The 19,032-nt window shown below is 38.3% G+C and overlaps 1 protein-coding gene across 7 annotated transcripts in view; it reads left to right on the forward strand.

Moving 5' to 3' along the window:
• Nucleotides 1-19,032, forward strand: part of LOC121528172 (leucine zipper putative tumor suppressor 2 homolog) — a 51,799-nt gene that overhangs the window by 7,031 nt on the left and 25,736 nt on the right. For 3 of the 7 annotated variants that reach the window (XM_041815436.1, XM_041815432.1, XM_041815442.1), the window contains 2 exons: nucleotides 6,664-6,762; nucleotides 15,587-15,715. The gene's annotated coding sequence lies outside the window, so the exon portion shown is untranslated. Of the gene's footprint in view, nucleotides 1-1,411; nucleotides 1,500-6,663; nucleotides 6,763-13,658; nucleotides 13,741-15,586; nucleotides 15,716-19,032 lie in introns of those variants that run through there. The other 4 variants (XM_041815434.1, XM_041815437.1, XM_041815439.1 and 1 more) reach the window with 4 other exon arrangements.

Here is a 19,032-nt window from a genome sequence, read left to right on the forward strand (position 1 = left end):
CTTTTGCCACCCACGATGTATAAAACGACTATATTGCGAATATCCGAGTATAAATTATGTGGAAGTTTTGAACCGTCAGTGTGCTTTTCTCACTGGAGTTTCACTTCTCCCATTGTCCCTGAACATATCTCTCACAGCAGCGAGCTCACTCTCTCTCCTCCACCAATCCAGAAAACTCGTCTGCACATACACATCAGTGGTGAGAAGCAAGCATTCATTAAAATACGCCGCAAGATGACTCCGAGACAATGGTGGCAGTATCACAACACGTCGCTAAAGACATGAGCCCAGTGTTGTTGAAAAGACGCATAACCCAGAATACGAGATTTGCCTGGGTGCGAGCATTTTGCTGAAAACTCCCTGCCAGAGTCGTACAGGTCAGAGAGAAGACAGCCCAGCAACGGACAAATGTGATCCACTTCTCCACAACCACAGAGCCTTATCTCAGCCTCACAGTTCAAAATACCGACAACAAGTAGTTAAAATGTTCCTGCCTCCAGGCAAGATTTTTCCCTCATGATCACACAGGACAGTTTCTTGAATAGGGTCTAAAGACACTCTCATGTTATGAACTTGTCAGAAACTGGTCTAGCGTTCATCAGCACAGATAATGGACTAATATAATCACAGCTGTGAGCCTGAATGGCGGACTAGACTGCAAGATTTTGGCCATATACTGCAAGCAGGATTGGTGAGTTTTGTGTAGGTTTGCTTCACCCTTAATGAGGAAAATAATCATTTTATAGTCAGCAATAGTAAACATAACAGAGAAAACATTTCAGGACTTTCCATACACTGTAAAAGACAGTATTTCATGATTTATGTATTTTTGATTTATTAGAAAAAGATTGAATGAAGTCCTTTTCAAAATAAAACTGCTAAATTTGACTTTATATTGATTTTTACTTTCTGCAAACAATTTAATTAAAAATCCAATAGAACAGTCTATTTATATCACCAAACTAGTGTCATTTGGGGCTGAATTAAACATTATACAGCTGCCGAGAGGCCATTTCAAAATATTGCGATATATATCATGTATCGGGATATAGCAAAAATATATCGGGACATCAATTTTAGGCCATATTGTCCAGCCCTAATTTCACTGCTAACTTGTTAGCAAGGTCCAACTGATGAAACACCAACAGAGACTGAGTCAAGTGGAGTTGAGGATTAGGGAAGTAGGCAGCCTGGTCATGGTTTTAGGGCTTCATTTAAAATGCTCAGGGCTCACGGTAGCCCCCCTTGAGTGTACGGCCCCCCACACAACCACCTTGCATCACATTTCCAATGTTTACGGATGATATATTGGTTGTAAATATTGACAGAAATGTTCATATCTGTCAGTACTGTCATTGTGTCGATAATATGGCACATCCCTTGTATTAATTAACCACCATTCATTTCAAAGGAGTGTTTTCACTTGGAAAGGGGCCGTGCCAGCATTGTTTGGTCACCCAGATGGATTGCTTCCAGTAGCAACAAGTCCTTCTTCTTCTGTATGTGAAGTACACCTGAGTGCATGCATACAGTTTGAACTCATGTGGGCATAATTAAACATCTGAAAGTCATGCCTGTTTAATTATTTGTATTAACACACTGTTTTGCTTCCTTGTTTAACTTTGCTGAGTGATATGAAGAGGAATGCAGGTGTGATTAATTATATGTCTAAGAGGTTGTGTTACATAACAGATGAAATGCTTTCTGTAATTGAAGCCTGTCTTCCCTGCTGTTGTTAATATTGCCCTTGAGCTGTTGATACTGAAGGTCAAGTCCCCTCTTTCTTTGTGTTTGGTTACACCAACGGTCTCCTTGAAGAACAAACAGAAGGAGAAACTTAAGATGACAAAGCAACAATGGGGAACACGGGGGAGGTGTTTTGCTGTCAGGCAACATGTAGACCATGCTGTATTTTTAGTTCTCCTTGGGGTAAAACCTATCTAATGGATTGCTGATTTAGTATTGGGTGAGTTCCTCTGTTTATGTAGTGTCCTATTGTGGAGATTTTGCCCTTTTGTCACTGGTTGATGACTGTAATAAGTGATGTTGTAGTCTTTCCCACACCACAGGATTTAAAAAACAGCTTGAAGTAATGACTTTGTGACTCTAAGCAGCTTTTCAAACAATGAAATGTGACGCAATAAGCTCCAGGCTTTTATGTCTGTTTAGTTTTTGCTGGGCAAAAAGAAGAACATGTAATGTGCTAAAGACTTGTCTTTAAAAAGATCCTGTAATTATACATTAGATCTCTTCAGATTTAATCCTGCTAAATGAGACTTGCTATATGTCGATTTGTCTCTATTTAGAAGTTACATGGTCCAGTTGGAAAGCTATGGGTTGTGAAGTACTAGCTGTAGTTTCACAACACTGTTAAAAACCCGATAAGCTGAATCCACAACACATGCAGTTTGTTGACGAAACACAGTGAGCATGTTGGCCTTCACCGTCCACCCTCCTGTTCCTCCTTTAGAGCAAAATCAAAGGCTATTTTGTTTTTATATCTTGAGTTTCTTATGCTTCTTTTGATCTGGATTTGGATTTCCACATACAGTAGGTCTTGCTTTTATAATTCAGCTGAAGTCTGCTCAAGTTTTCATGGACATTCATTTTTGTAACCACAGATTGCCCATTAGCATTACTTACAGTAGGTCATTTTTTCTCATTGTTTTAATCTGACAGGAGATGCTATTTTTGGTGCAGAAGAAATGATATGAGGTGATGCACTAAACCATCACTCTTATTTGAGCGCGCTCAGCCTGAAGCAGGAAGCCAGAGAAGTCAACAGAGAAAGTTCATAACCAGCTTTATGATACCAGACATCTCAAACAGGAGCTTCAGACTTTGCTGATCCAGATTATACAAAGAAACCTTGGGCATGTTAGGCTTGCTTTGTAATACACTCCTCTGGCATGAACATACACAATACAGCAATACATTATACAATTTCTCTGCATGCAGAGTGCTCCTGACAATCTCCTCTCCTGGATTTTTTGATATTCTCCCTATGGTCCCTGTGGTCCCTATGGATCCTTGAAAAGCCTTAAAAGCCATTAAATTTAGGTTTTGATTGTCATGATCTTTTATATCTGACAAGTCTGGCATTAAGGGAAGACATCAAATTTGAATGAGCATATCCATTTAGTTTTCTTTCCATTTTTCTGTCTTGTTTGCATGTTCAGTAGGGATGCACCGATACTAGTATTGGTATGGATATCAGTACCATTACCAAGCCTTAGTATTCATATGTGTCCTTATTAGAGTATGCAGTATATTCTGTAGTCTATTTCTGTTGCTGCAGTATTGGCATTACTTTTTCCTTTTAGAGTTTTAAAAGATTGTAAAAGACATGTATTTGTACTTAAAAAATGGGTAGATACTCCATCTTAGCCAAATCTGAATTTGGTGAGCAGCTGTTCTGCACAGATGTCTTAGGGCACTGAGAGACAGAAGTTTGGGTTCCAAAGACTCCTGATTTCTGAGCTTGAGAACAGTAGGGCTCCTTTATATCTGTCCTTTTAGTCTAATCTCAGCCTGACTGTGCTGTGACCTTAGTAAGTGATGCCTGTGATTATAAATGTTGGAAGAATATTGGGGATTTAAGGCATTAAGAGGATTTAGCATCAGATATGACACACACTGGCCTCCCATGTAGATATTATTTTGCTTTGTCATAATTTACAGGTGAAAAGCAGTGCAACGTGGTCAGTAATATGCTGACATCTCTAATTTGTCACTTCCTTTACTGGTGCTTTTACTTGATGCCCATTTCAATGTAAACAGACCATCATGATACCAAGACGACCACAATCCATATTTTAAAATATTAGACTTTCTAAAGCCAAACCTCAGCCTTGTGTTCTTCCACCACTTCAGCCAAAAGTCTTCCTTCCAGAGAGCTCAGTGGAAATTGGTTTCACTTTGAATCCGAGTTCATTGGAATTTCCACTGCTTGCTTTCCAGTCCATCATTTATGTTCTCCACCTCAATATAGAAACAAATTCATAGTCCTAATACAGAATAACAGCTTGTCATTGAGATGAACAGCTAGAGGTGCTGAAGATGCATTCACATACTTCACAGATGGTCAGATTTCTAAATTAAGGAAAACTTGGATGTGTTAAATATTGCAAAGTGAAGAGTTTGACAAAAAAGACATCAAGGAAGAGCATAAGTGAATCTAAAAGGCAGAAGAGAGTTTTTCAACTAAAATATTACAACTTGGATGCCTTTAGAGTTAAAAGATGAGCTGACATCTCAAGTTAGTTTCATTTTTTCATTTGCACATATCTTGATTTAAAGTCAGCTTCGTGAAGCACGTATCTTTTGATTTTTATGTATATTTAGAGTTTAATTTAGCACTCAGCTGTTCTGTTTTCCCTTGTTATTTTCTTAATGTGTATATCATAATGTACATAAATCAGGTCAGAAAATCTGTTTATTTTCAAGATTGGTGCATTTGACAAGAAGGGAGCAATACCAAATGCCATTTGAGACACCTGCTGTATAAAGAGGATGAGTAGTGCTATCCTCTTGTCCTCCTGGCCACTAGGCTGAATTTTGTTCCCTAAAACAGATTACTCACTACATTCAAAAAAGGTCTGTCCTTTTATAAGTCAACATGATGGAAAGTGGAAATGACTCAACCAGGGCCTTTTCTATTCTACAAACAGTACTGTGTGCATCACTTGAATACTTATAACATTGAAAAAACTGGAGTTCCCCTCTTCTCTTAAATTGAATTTTGTTTAAAAATATAGATGGAACTTTCCATTTGATCAAAATACTGTTGCTTCTCTTCAACCACACTCATTTTAAAGACACAAGTCTTCCCATCTATGTTTTGTTCCCCTGAGAATTGACCCATGGTGCTGCATTCTTCCTACGCAACTTTGAGAATGAGTCCCAAGAATCTGCTGCATTGCTGATTAGATTTTCAGTATCCCAAACATCCCTGACATGATGCCAGAGCTGTATCACAGCAAAGTCACTGTCATCAGCATCACTTAGTGACAGTGTTCTTGGCATTTGAAAAATCTTCTTTTCCGTCTTTGATTTGGATCCAGAAGTCTGTGGAGATGGGTACATTCAAATGGTTCAACAGTTTGACATTTTTTAAACCTTAACTGCAGTAGTTTTCCAGTTGTACAGTGAGTTCTTTGCATACATCTTCCTATTGGCCATCAAAACAATGGAAGAGATAATGATGTTTTGATACCACTGCAGAAAAACAGTTGACTGCCCCTGTAATTAGCCTGAGAAATATTTGCATATACCAGCGCAAGCTGCAACAATCAGCCTCGTTTAGTTGTAAAACATTGGCATTCATTAACAGCCATAACACTTAAAGATTCATTTATGTAAACCATTTAGTTATGTAGTATTTATTTTTTTGGGGGGGATATAAGGCAAAAACTGAAACATTTTGTGTATGTTAATGTAATCTTTGTGAACATGTTGGCATGCAGATGTTTCAGTTTAGCCCAGAGCAGTAATGTGACATAACAGCCTTCACATTGATAGAATATTTCTCTGGTAAATGAAAACAGAAGCATAATGTAACTGGTCAGATAACGTGGGCTCACACGTCAGGGTTGTTCAGCAGATGTGGGCTCATTTTGTCATGTTTAGACTGGATGCCAAGCTAGAGCTTTAAGTAATTTGTACCAAGAGAGTATTCTACATGGCACGTAGACTTGTGTTGCATCATTTGCTGCCACTTGAGGATGATTACGTGCTCCAAAGAGGAGTAGGGAAAAAAGATGCTTGAAAAACAACATGCCCTTTTCCCATGAGCAGCTGTGCTTGCGGTCGTGGTTAAAGTGTGATCATGACATTCGCAGCTGCTGCTGAGAGGCCCATATGTGCTGATGTACGGTGACAGCCTGGAGCCACTCTGACTTCTCTCCTCTTTTATTTTTTAACATTTCTTTCATTCTCTGATTAAGCTCACTCTGTTTATCTCCCTCCCTTTCTGCACGACTCATTTTCTCAATCACTTATTCCTCAGCTGTGTTAAATGTCTGCTGTGACACATTTCACACCCTGTGACTTTGGCGTAGCCCAAAGCCATAATCACAGCCTTTAATCAGGAATAGAAAAAAAAACTCAGTAACAGGCCCATCAGTTTGAGATAGAGTTGTTGTGTTTTAGATTGAAAAAAATCCCAAAAGTACAAAAAGCCATGTTCCTATCATGTTCATCTAAATCAAATATAAAGCCAACTCTACTTAAACTTTGGTCTTACATTTGAAGTTTTCGCTTTATTACTTACAAAAGATATAGTAATAACCAAGCTACTGCTCAAAATATGATGTGAGTTTAGAAGAATATACTATCAGACAGATATGCAGATTACGAACAAATCTCAAGTTAACACAGACTGAATCAAAAGACGCTATTACCAAAAATGTCAGTTATAACATTAATGACATCCCGTTGGTTATGAATATTGTTTTTTTTTTCTTTTTTTTTTTTTTTTACCCAAACCATCACCTTTTTAAGTTTGTCAAACTGTGCTTTTTTCAAAACATAAACCATGTTTCAGGCATTTGTCTAATGTTTAGGTGAATTTTTTGCTTTTGTGCTATCACCAAGCTTTGCGCTGATTTTAAGCGAGAAACTATCATCTTTATGAATTATCTTAATGATCTTTATCTTTAACAGGCCTTCATCAGGTCCCACATTTACCCTGCCTGAGGTGTATTCTGAAAAGCACAGAGGCTGAGAAACTAAGGCTCATCCCCCAGCTCCTGCAAGTCACTGGTATGTGGATGCATATGAAAGAGATGAGGTAACACTGGTAACCACTTTACATAGCTGGGGATAAGTATCCAAATCCAGTACAAACTTTTGGTGCTTCATTTTGGTACCTTGTCACCCCAACGCAATCCCTGTCACTCTGTCTTGAATGAAGAGGGCATGATTTTGAATTTTTTCTGGGTGTTTTCTTGACTTTAGACTAGTCAACTAAATGCACTTGTAATTTGCTTGTGATTGAATGTGAGATTATTTACGAAGGAATATCAGAAACTCATTCATCCATCCATCCATGGGTTAAACATTTTGCAAACACAGGTATTGTTTAAACAATACAGAACATCAGAGAGGCAAAACATAGTAGTAGTAGTAGTAGTAGTAGTAGTAGTAGTAGTAGTATCCTAAATTAATTCCTTTAGCTATTACACTTCAAATCATTTATACAATGTTAAATATTATCACAAATTACATACTTTCCTCATATCATGCAAATCTACAGTATCTTCAGATGTTACATTTGAACTGGGCATGCTTGACTCTGTGGTCGCTGTGGTGCTCTCTTTCCACTTGTCATTAAAACTTGTGTTGGTTCATGAGCTGATAAAAAGAATGGCTAAAGAAGAATCTAATTTGCACAGCAATTACTCTTCACTTAACTTTCTCATTCTGCATCTTCTTTAGTTTGTTTCTACTTGCTCACATTTCCTCTTCTCAGTTCACTCAAAGTTTATATTATCACTTGCTTTTTCTTTGTCAAGTTTTCAAATGTGGTCAGACACCAGACAGTTCTTTAATTTAAAACTCATGACTCAGGCTAATATTTCATGCTTTGTCCTTGTATTGTCTCTGAAGAAGAGAAATCGGTTTCAGTGCTGTTTTTGGTGGATGATCTCCAGGAGTGTTTCTGTCTTGAATCAATCTTAAAATGTTGCTTTAACAGTCGGGATTCTTTTCTTTTCCCCCTTCCTCTTGGTTTAGTTTTCCTGCAGTCAGAGGTAAAGCTTGTAAGTGGGCCGAACCCTCCCTGAGGTTGGTTGTTTGGATATTTTTAAATACATTTCTCCTCGTTTCTCTGTGTGATTTGTGGCCTGATTATCTCCTGCTGGGAAGCCAAGAAATGGATGGCTCACAGACACTCTCTCTGTTAAACACATCATGATAATGAAGATAACCATGTCTTCTCAAACAGCCAGTCCCTGAAGTGAAGGTTGATAGTGAAGAGGCTTGTAGCGTGGTGGTCGGAGGCAGGATGACGCGGAGGTGAAGAGGTGGCGGGGAGGAATGAGGGTGCGAATCAGAAGCTATGTGGGTGGTGGGATGCATGGCTGGGCAGTAGCTGCGTCATAATGTTGCATAAGAACTTATGCAGGCAGAGGGGAAATGGATCTGAAGTAATTAGCGTGGTCCTGCCTGAGCACTTAGAGAGGGTGAGAGATGTCGAGTATTCAAACAATGTGCCGCCCATCCATCAACGCTTCACAGAACAGTTGGATCTGCTTGTTGTTCCTGTTATGTACTTTCATTTTTATTCATTTTTATAGTTATTTTATATTGACAGATAAAAACCTACTATATAGAGACCCCAGGAAGATAAATGACAAAATATAAACAACAAAAGTTTACCCCTCTGGCCCAAGAGTTTTCTCTATGTTCTTAAAAACAGTTGTACCAATATGCAGATTTCTTTTATTTAGATTACTGAAAAAGGTAAACCCTCTTATACCTAGCTTCATATCCACTATATTTCTACTGCTACACCACATAAGTCTCAAATGATTTATCGCAATTATCAGAACTGCTTACTTCTCATGGAGATAACTCAACAATATCCCTATACTTTATTAGGCATAAGGGTTTGGATTAATGTAGTTTTACCCAGTTACAGGTGACATTTTGTGGTAATCTGTTCTCTTAATAATTTATTTTGCCCAAAAATTAGAGTAATTTTATAGTCAAAATAAAAAAAAGATTCATCACACACATTTGTAGACATGCAAAGCCATCAGTCTCATTTATTTACAGTGGTATTTGTCAGACAGATAACAAAACCGTATTGCACTTGCTCTAGTTTGAGATGGATCACTAGTGTATTTCGTACTGACCTACATCAAACAAGCATTATACCAACTGAACACAGCCTTGCTGTTGGATAGTGAGCATTTATGCCCTTGGATAGTGTTTGTTTTCAGATTAAACTGTAACTTCTGGAAATTCTGACTGGCTCCGTCTGGCTTCTTGCATTTTTATCCCTCTCTTCTTTTCCTCATGTCATTGTTTGATTATGATGCAAATCTGAAACCCCTGAAATGCAGAGTTATTCTCATCTTGCATCTCACCCAACATCTTCATCATACATGTACTTCTTAATGCATTGTAACATTAATTGTTTTCCAAGTCTTAACCTCTTGTATTGAAATAAAATGGAGACAACATGGACATGTGGAAACTGCAGTTCCACAAGTTAACTAAAGACTCAATGCAAAAGACAAAGTAACCCCATACATACTTATGTCAAAGCCAGTTTTTTTACAGCATAAATAAACATGTTTACAGCCTGGTTCAAAAATTGTTTTTAGTTTGAATGGATCATTTCTTTTTTGGCATACTCTGTGTACATTTTTTGAATCACATATCCATTTTATCATATGAAGGCTTAAGCAGGCCACACACAAAAGGATAATCATGCTGATTGTCAGGCTGAATCCTCCCTTCTGAACGAAGTGAGCAAAGGCCAGATTATTGAATAGGTCCTGAGATTATTTCACCTGATTATCCTGTGGTGTGCGACCTGATCGTTGGTGGTCCAACTCAAGATGGTAAACAATAAACATGTTTAATATTTACCACCATAAAGTCTGTTGTGTGTGATGAGCACTAAGGAAAGCCGGGCAGACACAAGCAGAACCGTGACATGGAATGGAGGGATAGCCAATCAAGAAGCAGGCTTAAGTAGGAAGCATAATGAAAACACAGCAATGGTGACGATAGTAAAGTTAGATGGATGGCAGAAATGAACTTGTTGATTTGTGGCAACAATACGAGTGTTTATTAATGTGTAATGTAAAATATACCATTGATGAACTGACAAAGAGAGGAGCTGGACTGCAAATTGCAACTGCCGTGGACCACAGTTGCCTCTACTCTCTGAATCCAACCTTGACCTCAAGATTTGGAGTTTTCAGAGTCCCAGCTTAAATGAATGCACGGTCTTAGTCCTTAGATTAAAATGTTCTTTGGTTTTAGTCAGATTTCAGTCATTTTTAACCTTTGTTTTTTTAGTCTAGTTTGAGTCTATAGAAACTCAACATTTGAGTCTATTTGTAGTCCATAAAAAGTTCTTGCATTTTAGTCTTTTCTCTTAGTCACCACATCTATTCTCTTTGAACTAATTAAATTAGTTAAACTGTAAAATAAGTATAAATGAAACACAATCATATTCATGCACAACTGGTGCTTTAATTGATTTAAAATGAATGAAAATACTGACATACCGTACGTAGGGAAATATGGATTTTGATTGTCCAACAGTTCAGCACTTACATTTTAGTCTCGTTATAGTCTCCTTGATTAAAACCAAACTTACTTTTTATTACCAAAAATCTATGTAATTTTTTATCATGGAAAATATGTAGTTGATTATATTAACAAACTCTGTTGAGTGAAAAAAGTGAAAGAAAAATAAAAACTCTTCCTGTATGGCACTCCTGGTGAATTGTCATCGCCCTCTTTCCTTGTTCCCTGTCCATGTCAACTTTAGTAAGAGAGAGGAAAATCAGAGCAGGATGACACGGGGAAAATAGTGTGTTGCATTGAGTTGCATGGTTTATGGGATACTACTGTAGGAATTAATCAGGTGGATATTTTTTTTTTTTTTTGCTGACACCTAACCCATCGCAAGCAGTTAGGACATGCTGTAAGGGCTGTACAAAAGAATTTGGGTAGAGCTGATCTGACATGCAGGTGGTCATGTTGTAGCTGTTACCCAAGATGAAACCTTCTCAGCTCCACCTTTTTTGCCTGTTACTGTCAATGGGCTTTAAAAAACCTTCTTCAGAGACTAGTGGGTGACATCACTTGGACATTCTATGATGCTTTTCTTGCTCGATTTTTATACCCTAGATTTGAAAATGTAGCTAATTATTATCAAATCCAACATATATTTCAGGAAGAAAATCTTAACATCCACTTAGTTACATCAGTGCAACTGAAAGATGTCACTTATATTCTAATAACCATAGCTAGTGATCTGTTTTGCAGTTAATACTAAGAAGTAACATTTTGAAGAGCAACTTGTTGGCAGCTGTTCCAGAAAACACCACCTCTTCACAGACAGCTGCACACTTGTGGTCCTTATTCCTTCTCATCCTCACATCTCAGTACAGTAAACACAGATTGGGTTTTCTCTCATTGGGTTTTTAAAATGTGGGTGGATGTTTGAGGTTTGGCCTTGATGGGCCTAAATGAGTATGTCTAAGTAATAAAACAGAGACTTTATGCTGTTAAAGATGGAACGTTGTGATCTCTATAATGGCCATCTTCTCGCTATCCAAACAATGTAGACATTCCAATTTTCCCACTGGCTTTATTTATCAGTCTGGCTGTTTTGTATTTTGAATTAATAACATTAGAATTTCAGGACTTCTAAACACACTACCTGACGTCATTATAAGGTGTTTTTTTAATTAATCACTTATTAGGGTTAAGGCAGTTATGAAATGACAGCAGATATTCTGAGCTTCATAACAGTTATCCAGGGTACAATGTAGTCAACACATCTGTTTGTTTAATGTCCCTTTTAGACTGCAACACTTCCCTTTTGTCTGACTGGCCTTTGTTTGTGTGTTGGTCCACCATCTCTTACAGGGCTTGTAATGAGTCTGCAACCTTTGGCAAACGCCTCAGCATAAGAATAATAAACCTTAGTGTTGCTGTGTGGTGGCAGTGTTTTCATAGGGAGGAAGCGGGCCGCCACCCTGTTCTTTAATAGTCCACTGGCTGCTGTGTGGACCTGAAAGCCTTTCAGGGACCAAACCTCATTTATCTTCATTTGTCCTCTCTTTTACACTGCCCTTCCCAATAGGTGTCTTAATGTTTCCTGCAGTGTATCCTATTTAATGAGCCCTGCACAGTGTAGCTGGAAACGTACTGAACTCCATAATGTCCAAATATGCACAATTGCATGTGTATATGAAGCTATCAAGCCATAGATCTTATTCTGTTCCTTCATTCTGTGCCTTAAGGTCCTGGTGTCTTTGTAGCACAATTTTTCAGGGTGACCTGGGATGATTTAAAGTGTTTAAAACTGTTTTTGAATTAGTGTTTAATAATTGAAGTTACCATAGTCGAGAACTCGCAGGTGTCAGTTTAGCCCAGTTGGTAGGCAGGGGACTACATGCAGTGGCTTCAGTGCATATCTTCCCTCAATCCCATACCCCATGTTTCCTTTCTGTCTTTGGCCTTTCTGTCCAATAAAAACAAAAAGGCCAAAAATAGTGTTAAAAAAAAGATTGCATAAAAGATGGTGAATGTTAGATTTAAACTGATCAAAAAGAAAAGAATGTTGCAAATGCAGGCTAGTATTGCATCGCGTTTGCTCTGTGATTTCTGATAAGATTATGTAATAGAGCTGCTGAACACTGCAAAAACAGACATTGCAGTATTTCTTCTTTGAGACATTTTAAGATCTCAAAAATAAAATTAAATCAAATGCTTGTGTTTGCAACAAGTCTAAAAATTAGTATCAGATTTTTTCAACCACTTAACTTGACAATAGCTCATTGCCATCTGGAGCTTCATCTGGTTGTAAAATAATATGAAAGCATGGCCATTATACTTGAGTCAAGGCAAAATGTACATACATATGCTGGTTGAGAAATAATTGCCTCTTTAAGTATACTTTTTCATTTCCAGTGAGATAAATTCAGACTTTTGCTAATTTTTATTTTTATTTTTTTTATTTTTTTGTAAATGCTCATTGTGTTAACAATGACGTTGTATTTTATTGTACAGGCCAACTATAGGATGTTTGCAGATTATGTCATATTGCAGTGAAGAACTATAGTGGGGGGAGTGGTTTCTGCAAAGAGAAGTGCAATCAAAAATCCAAAGTTTTGTGCATCTAAAGCCTGGATGAGCTGGTAAGTCTGGTATCCCTTGCACGTCAGGTAAATCAGTTAAACTGTGTTAAAAAAACACAGAAAAATCACCTTTTTAAAAATATTTAATAATTTTCTAATGTTAACTGCAGCTTTCAGGTCCATTTAGAGCTTTAAAGCAACTGTTGCTCTTTACTTCCTGCCCCCTATGCAGCATTTGGGCGTTATCAGGATCATGTGACTGCAAACAGCCTGTGTAGCCATAACAATGTAACTTATTTCAGTGTCAAAGAACCACTATTATGCAGATAACTTTCTTGAGATTGTTGATGTAGTTATAACTCACTTCCATCCCATTCGAAAAGAGCCTGAAGATTGATACAAAACCCCCAAGTAGTGTAATGGAACATCATCAGCTCATTGTAAGTGTTTGGGTGATCTGCTTTGAGTTTTCATGAAAACAGATCTTTTCTATGTCCAAGAAACCCTCAATGAGAAGGTCATCTTTATAAAGTTTTTCTATTTTGTAAAGTGTTTTTACTTTTGTTTGGAATAATGAGTTGCATCTAATCTTTACAGTGACATTTGATTGCTAGCTGATGGATATCTGCATCAGTTTGAAATGTCACAGTCTGGTTTTAGTGGTATCGACTGCTATCTCTAGAGGTGACCTGTTCAGCAGATGAAGGATGTAATCACAGTGTTGCAGTTTACTCTTTCTTCATTCACTGATTCTCTATATGTCTCTTCCCCTTCTGTTTGGTTGTCCTTTAATGAGGATTATCCCCCTTCAGCATAATAGCAGTTGAGGGGAGCGGCCCTCTTATGTCAACACCTGTTCATAATCCATGGGCTGATTGTCTGACTTGGAAAACAAACGACTATTAAGGTATTATTCTACAGGACTTTAATCATACACTATGGTTTGCCTCTATTGCAGTGAAACATGCAAGAAGCTGTGTTAAAGCCATCTGGATTGAGGTACATTACGTGTGAAGCCGCAGACTCCTCTCACTTCCATCTGTCTGTAACACACTCTTACAGTACGTCTGGCACAGATGGAGGAGCTGGAGGTTTGTTCAGCTTTAAGTTAAGCCTGTTCAGTAACAGAAACACCATTGGTGGTTAGAATCATTAGTTTTAGCAAACATCCCTGATCCTGCTGATAAATAGAGCGCACAACAGCCAGTTAGATATTCCTCCACTCTCACTCTCAGCTCCCACATGGATCACAGATGTTCACACTTTAACAATAAACAAGTTATAACCTGATTATTTAGTCAATTTAACATTTAAAGTAGGAATATGAAACTTTGATATTCCACCAGGGGCTATTTTCATAGTTAGATGCAGCTTTGAGGAACACTCCCTGTGTTTTGATGTAAAGCATTTTGAGTGTGCTTGTTGGTGAAATGTGCTTTACAAATAAACTTGCCTTGCCTTCCCAGTGTATATGTTCAATATTTGCTGGTTTCTAATTATAAAAGTAAGGATTGTCCTTTTGAGGTGAGATTAACAACATTCAGTAGAAAAATCTATAAGTAAAAGACCGTAGGTTGGTTGATTGGAACATTGTAATAAGTAAGTTTCACATATTTTTGACATTTCCGTCACCTCAGCAGGACATTTGTCAGCATATATTGATGTTAAAATAGGGGGTCAGCTTTTTTATTCAAGTAAAAGAGGCTCCAAGCAAAAAGGTTGGGAACCACTCTTCTAGTATAAGTAATTAATATTGCAGGACCCCTGTAATAGCATCATTCCTGTCTTAAAGTTTCTGAAAATGTTTGAATAATTCATGTACATTATGGCTTTGAAATATGATCTCTTTGGGCGCCAATAGTAATTAGTCTCATGCTTGTGTTCTGCAGATATTTATGAAATTCAATGAGGAGAGGGCACCTTGAAAAGTTAGTCTGGAAAAGTGGAGACTGTAACCTGAATAAATTAAGTTTGTGCACTTTTGTCCAGCACCATATGTTACTGTTGTTATTTCTTCTTCTGTTAGTATCAGAGACTACGAAATGAGACGGTACCAAATGTAATTTACAGTCACAATCATAACATTCTCACGACAACAGGATTATGAATATCCAGTCAGAGATAATGACTGTCTGGTCCACTCACCTCTGGCACTTTTCATAGTCTTTTCTCATGCTCCTCTGGTCCATTCTGATGTATTACTTTACCACTAATACATCACTTTAATGAAATGCAGATGGACTCTTCACTTCTTTCCAGATGGTGGCAGTGTGCCTCTTACCCCCTTTGTCTTTTTGGATGTCAGGCAGAGTCCTGTTTGTTGCACTCACATTTCTCTTTGTTCTGTGTCTGTTACACAGGTCATTCATCACTTGCACTGTAATTTTTGACCTCATATGACTGAAGGGAAAGACCGATAATGGTGGTTTTGATATCTAGATGTCTTTGTGTTGATTCACCATGCTTAAAAGTGAACAGTAACATTTTTAATTCACTCTTGGGACAGTTGTTTAGTGAAGCCGGTGCTAGTTTGAGATTCAGTATTCCTTCTTGTTGACATGAAAAATCCCCTTAGTCTCAGCCTTTCTCCATGTGGAGATTTTTTTGCTGTTATGACTCAGATTTTCCTCACCGACTTCCATAAACACACTTGTCACACTTCAGGTTTTTCCAACTCTCCACAGTGGTAGTAGTCTCACTGCTTCTCCTCTGCTGATTCATCAACATGCACTTTTTGCTTTAATCCTCTACAGTCTGCACGAACAGAGAGACGCGGAGAGAATGAAGATCCGATCATCGGTGTGAGTGTCTGGGATGTTCAATGGACCTGAACCACATGCTTTTCTAAGACCTCCAGAAGCTAAAGCAGGGTGTCATTGAAAGTAAGTGGAGTGGTTTTTTTTTATATAAAATGTAGTGTTTTAACTGTTCCCTTCAGGGTTTGAAGGTATAGAAAATTCTATATCAGTATTTATCCCAACATGAATTTTCCTGAGGCTGTTGGTTTAAAAGTATCAACAAAGCTGTTAGGTGATTTGTTGTATAAACTTTTAAGTATAGTTTGGCAGCATTCACTTTGGTTTTTGTGTGCATTTGCATTTTAGTATGAATGATTTAAAGGAAACAGTGAACAAATCATTTCCATGTTAAAGAAATCAGAGTCTCTCTGGCAGCTTGTCAAGGAGAGCTTTTAGCAGAACTTGTTTCTAGCATCTCAGCATGTTTTTGGATGAGGATTTAATTAGTCTTCATGATTCACAGGGTTTTTAGTGAGGAGGAGGGAGCCAAATTATTTGCAGAAGTCTCATCATCTTCAAAACAAGCTGACCCACCACTTTAAAACCAGTTAAAAAACACATAATATAATAGTTTTGAGTTAAATCTGTTTAATCTGTGTTTCATCAGTGCTCTCCTGCAGAGCTAGAATGTATAATAAAGTTTTGAGCACATAGAAGTAGACTTAAAGCTTGTGCTGCAAGATTTGGTAATAATTTGCATATGCAATTATACTAAAACATATTGTGATTTGTGAATTCAATAACAATATAATAGATAAATGGTATCTTAAGTCTACTTGCTGTGTTGTCAAGGGAAGTGCAGAGAATAATGATAGTTTTAAAGTGTATATTTCTTAACTTGTAACTTAGAATATTAAGTAGCTTAAATCCATAAGAGGAAGTTTTTACAGTATTGCATCAAAATAACTAAATGGTTTCTAAGCTTAAATGCCTTTCTTCAGGTATTTTTGTAAACTTTTTAAGTACACAGCCTGACATTGCAAATGCAATTGAGATTAAATTAAAAAGGAGGAATTTTTATATGTTAAAGGGGCTCAGCTAGCCTCTTAACTCAGTACGAGACTCTAACGGTCTCCCTTCATCTGGATAGATGATAATAGGAGGTCTGTAGGACTGAGTTAATTGAGATACTGACTGCCTCTGCACCATTTAAATTGATTAAAGTGTGGAAAAATCACAATTTTGTAAAGTGTTGGGCAATTAGTGTGGAAATTTTCTGATAATTGCAGCAGACAGGTTCATTTAGTGCTTTAAAGTGCTTACTTTCCTCACTCATTCCTTATGGTTGTCCCCCACTTCCTGACCCCAGCATGCCATTAAAATCACGTGACTACAAAGTACCTGTACTCAGGGTGTACTCACACTAGGCCATCCGTACCGTGCCTGGGCACATTTCAGCCTAAAGTCTGGTACGTTTGGCCAGTGTGAGTGCAATCGTTACGTGCTTCGCGGCCCTGGCATGGAAGGACGAGGTGGGCCTAGGCACGGCACGGCACGTATACAAATGAAGGAGCACAAGTGCAACAACGAGAGGACCCGCCTCAGAGAGCCCACCAGGCAGCAGCTGCATGCTAGAGGCAGTAGGATCCCAGTCAAGTCCACATTTCTGACCAGTTTCTGGCAAAGACAGGCTTTAATGACTGTAAGAGGATTTTTGGTTTGTAGAATAAAGCTTCTTCCCTTGTTTTAGTCACAAACAACAGCTCACAGGATAACAAACACGTGGACAAGTGTGTGCCGGGGTTAATCACACGACGGGTTTAACCTTTCTTATTATAAAATTATAATGCCAAACTATCATCCACTGAATTAACTTACCTCTAATTCTAATTCATGTCACCAAGAAGTGAAACTGTGGTCTTGATCGATGACTTTTGGACGGAACATCGTTTATTAATCTTGAGGCACATTCACCTCTAGCGCTCATCAGATGGTTAAAATTGCTCTCATCACTGTTAAAAACATCTTTTATCTGATCATTTAATCCTGCTCTGGACACAGGTTGTCCTGTGACATGAGAGCTTGTTTGGTGCAGTGCTGAAAGGCATCCAAACGCAGAGAAAAGGCTCAGCTCATGGCGCACTAAAAGAATTCCACGGGGATTCAGATAGTATATTGAATTGAAGAGTGGCTGTAGGGGCTCATACAAGTTAAAAAGTCCGAGTTTCATTTATCAGAAGTGCTTGGAACTCTGATCAGGCTCCAGATTATATGCTGTGAGTGATAATTCTCTGCTATGAACTGCTCTTTCTCTCTCTCTCTCTCTCTCTCTCTCTCTCTCTTTCTTATATATACTGAGTCATCAACATGTACAAATTCATCAACAGTGGGCACTTAGTGTGATGACGTCGGCGCGTGACGTATCCATGCCCAGGCCTGGATGCGTTGAGCAGTGTGAGTGCAGGCCAAAGGGGGGACAGGGGAGGGGGTCAAATGGGCTTCAGCACGGTTAGAATACGGCACGGTACGGATGGCCTAGTGTGAGTACACCCTAGACGTTTGGTGCATGTCCTTCCATACTTTCCATATTTCCAGTCTTTCTTCAGCTGTTCTCTGTAATACAGACCCCACCCCCCCCCCCCCAAAAAAAAATCACATTGTAATATATAGTGATGCACAGTTGCATCACTTCAACATCAGTACCGGCCAATGTTGGTCCTTCTGACAGACACTGCCCATCAACCCTGTGAGCATGCATCAATGCAAGTATTAACTTGTAACATGTTTGTCTATTGTGTTGTGTCAATTTAATGCTGGCATGTAGCACATATAACAGCTGATTTAGAGAAGAGATTTATTATTGGGCAGATGATGTGTCCTGTTGGACAAACTCTGATCTGTTTTTATGGTCAACCATGAGAGAAAATGTTGGCATTGTGGGAGTCCTACATCAATAAATATTGGAAAAAAGACATCAGCATTGGTATCCACTAAATTGTAATTTTATACATTGGTGTAAGTATCGGCCCTTATTCTAAGGTTTACTGCATGTCTTGTATATACATTGCTAAAAGAAAAGATATTAGGGTGCCACGTCTTTCCAGTGTTGTCCAGCCCTTTCTCTGTTTCTTCTCCTTGTCAAGCCATTTCTGTTGAGCTGTAATTGTCATAAGGACTTGGCTGCAGCCTTCTGTACTTAGGGGCAGCGTGCATCCCACTCTGTGTGGATGTTTACACATTCCAGCCATGTGGGAGTCAGCAGCAGATTTTAATCATGGATAGGGGTTTTGCTGTAATTCCAAAACTGGAGGCGTAACCCTAATCTCTTTGGCACATTATACTGTAAATCAGAGTGTGGCTAAGTCGTGTGTCTGCCAGCTCGATACAGCCATCTCATTTCTGTGGATTTATGACTGGACTTACCATGAGTGGTTATTTCAATCTACAAAGCTTTCTCCGCC

Source organism: Cheilinus undulatus, linkage group 20 (genome assembly GCF_018320785.1).
Source record: "Cheilinus undulatus linkage group 20, ASM1832078v1, whole genome shotgun sequence".
NCBI lineage: Eukaryota > Metazoa > Chordata > Actinopteri > Labriformes > Labridae > Cheilinus > Cheilinus undulatus.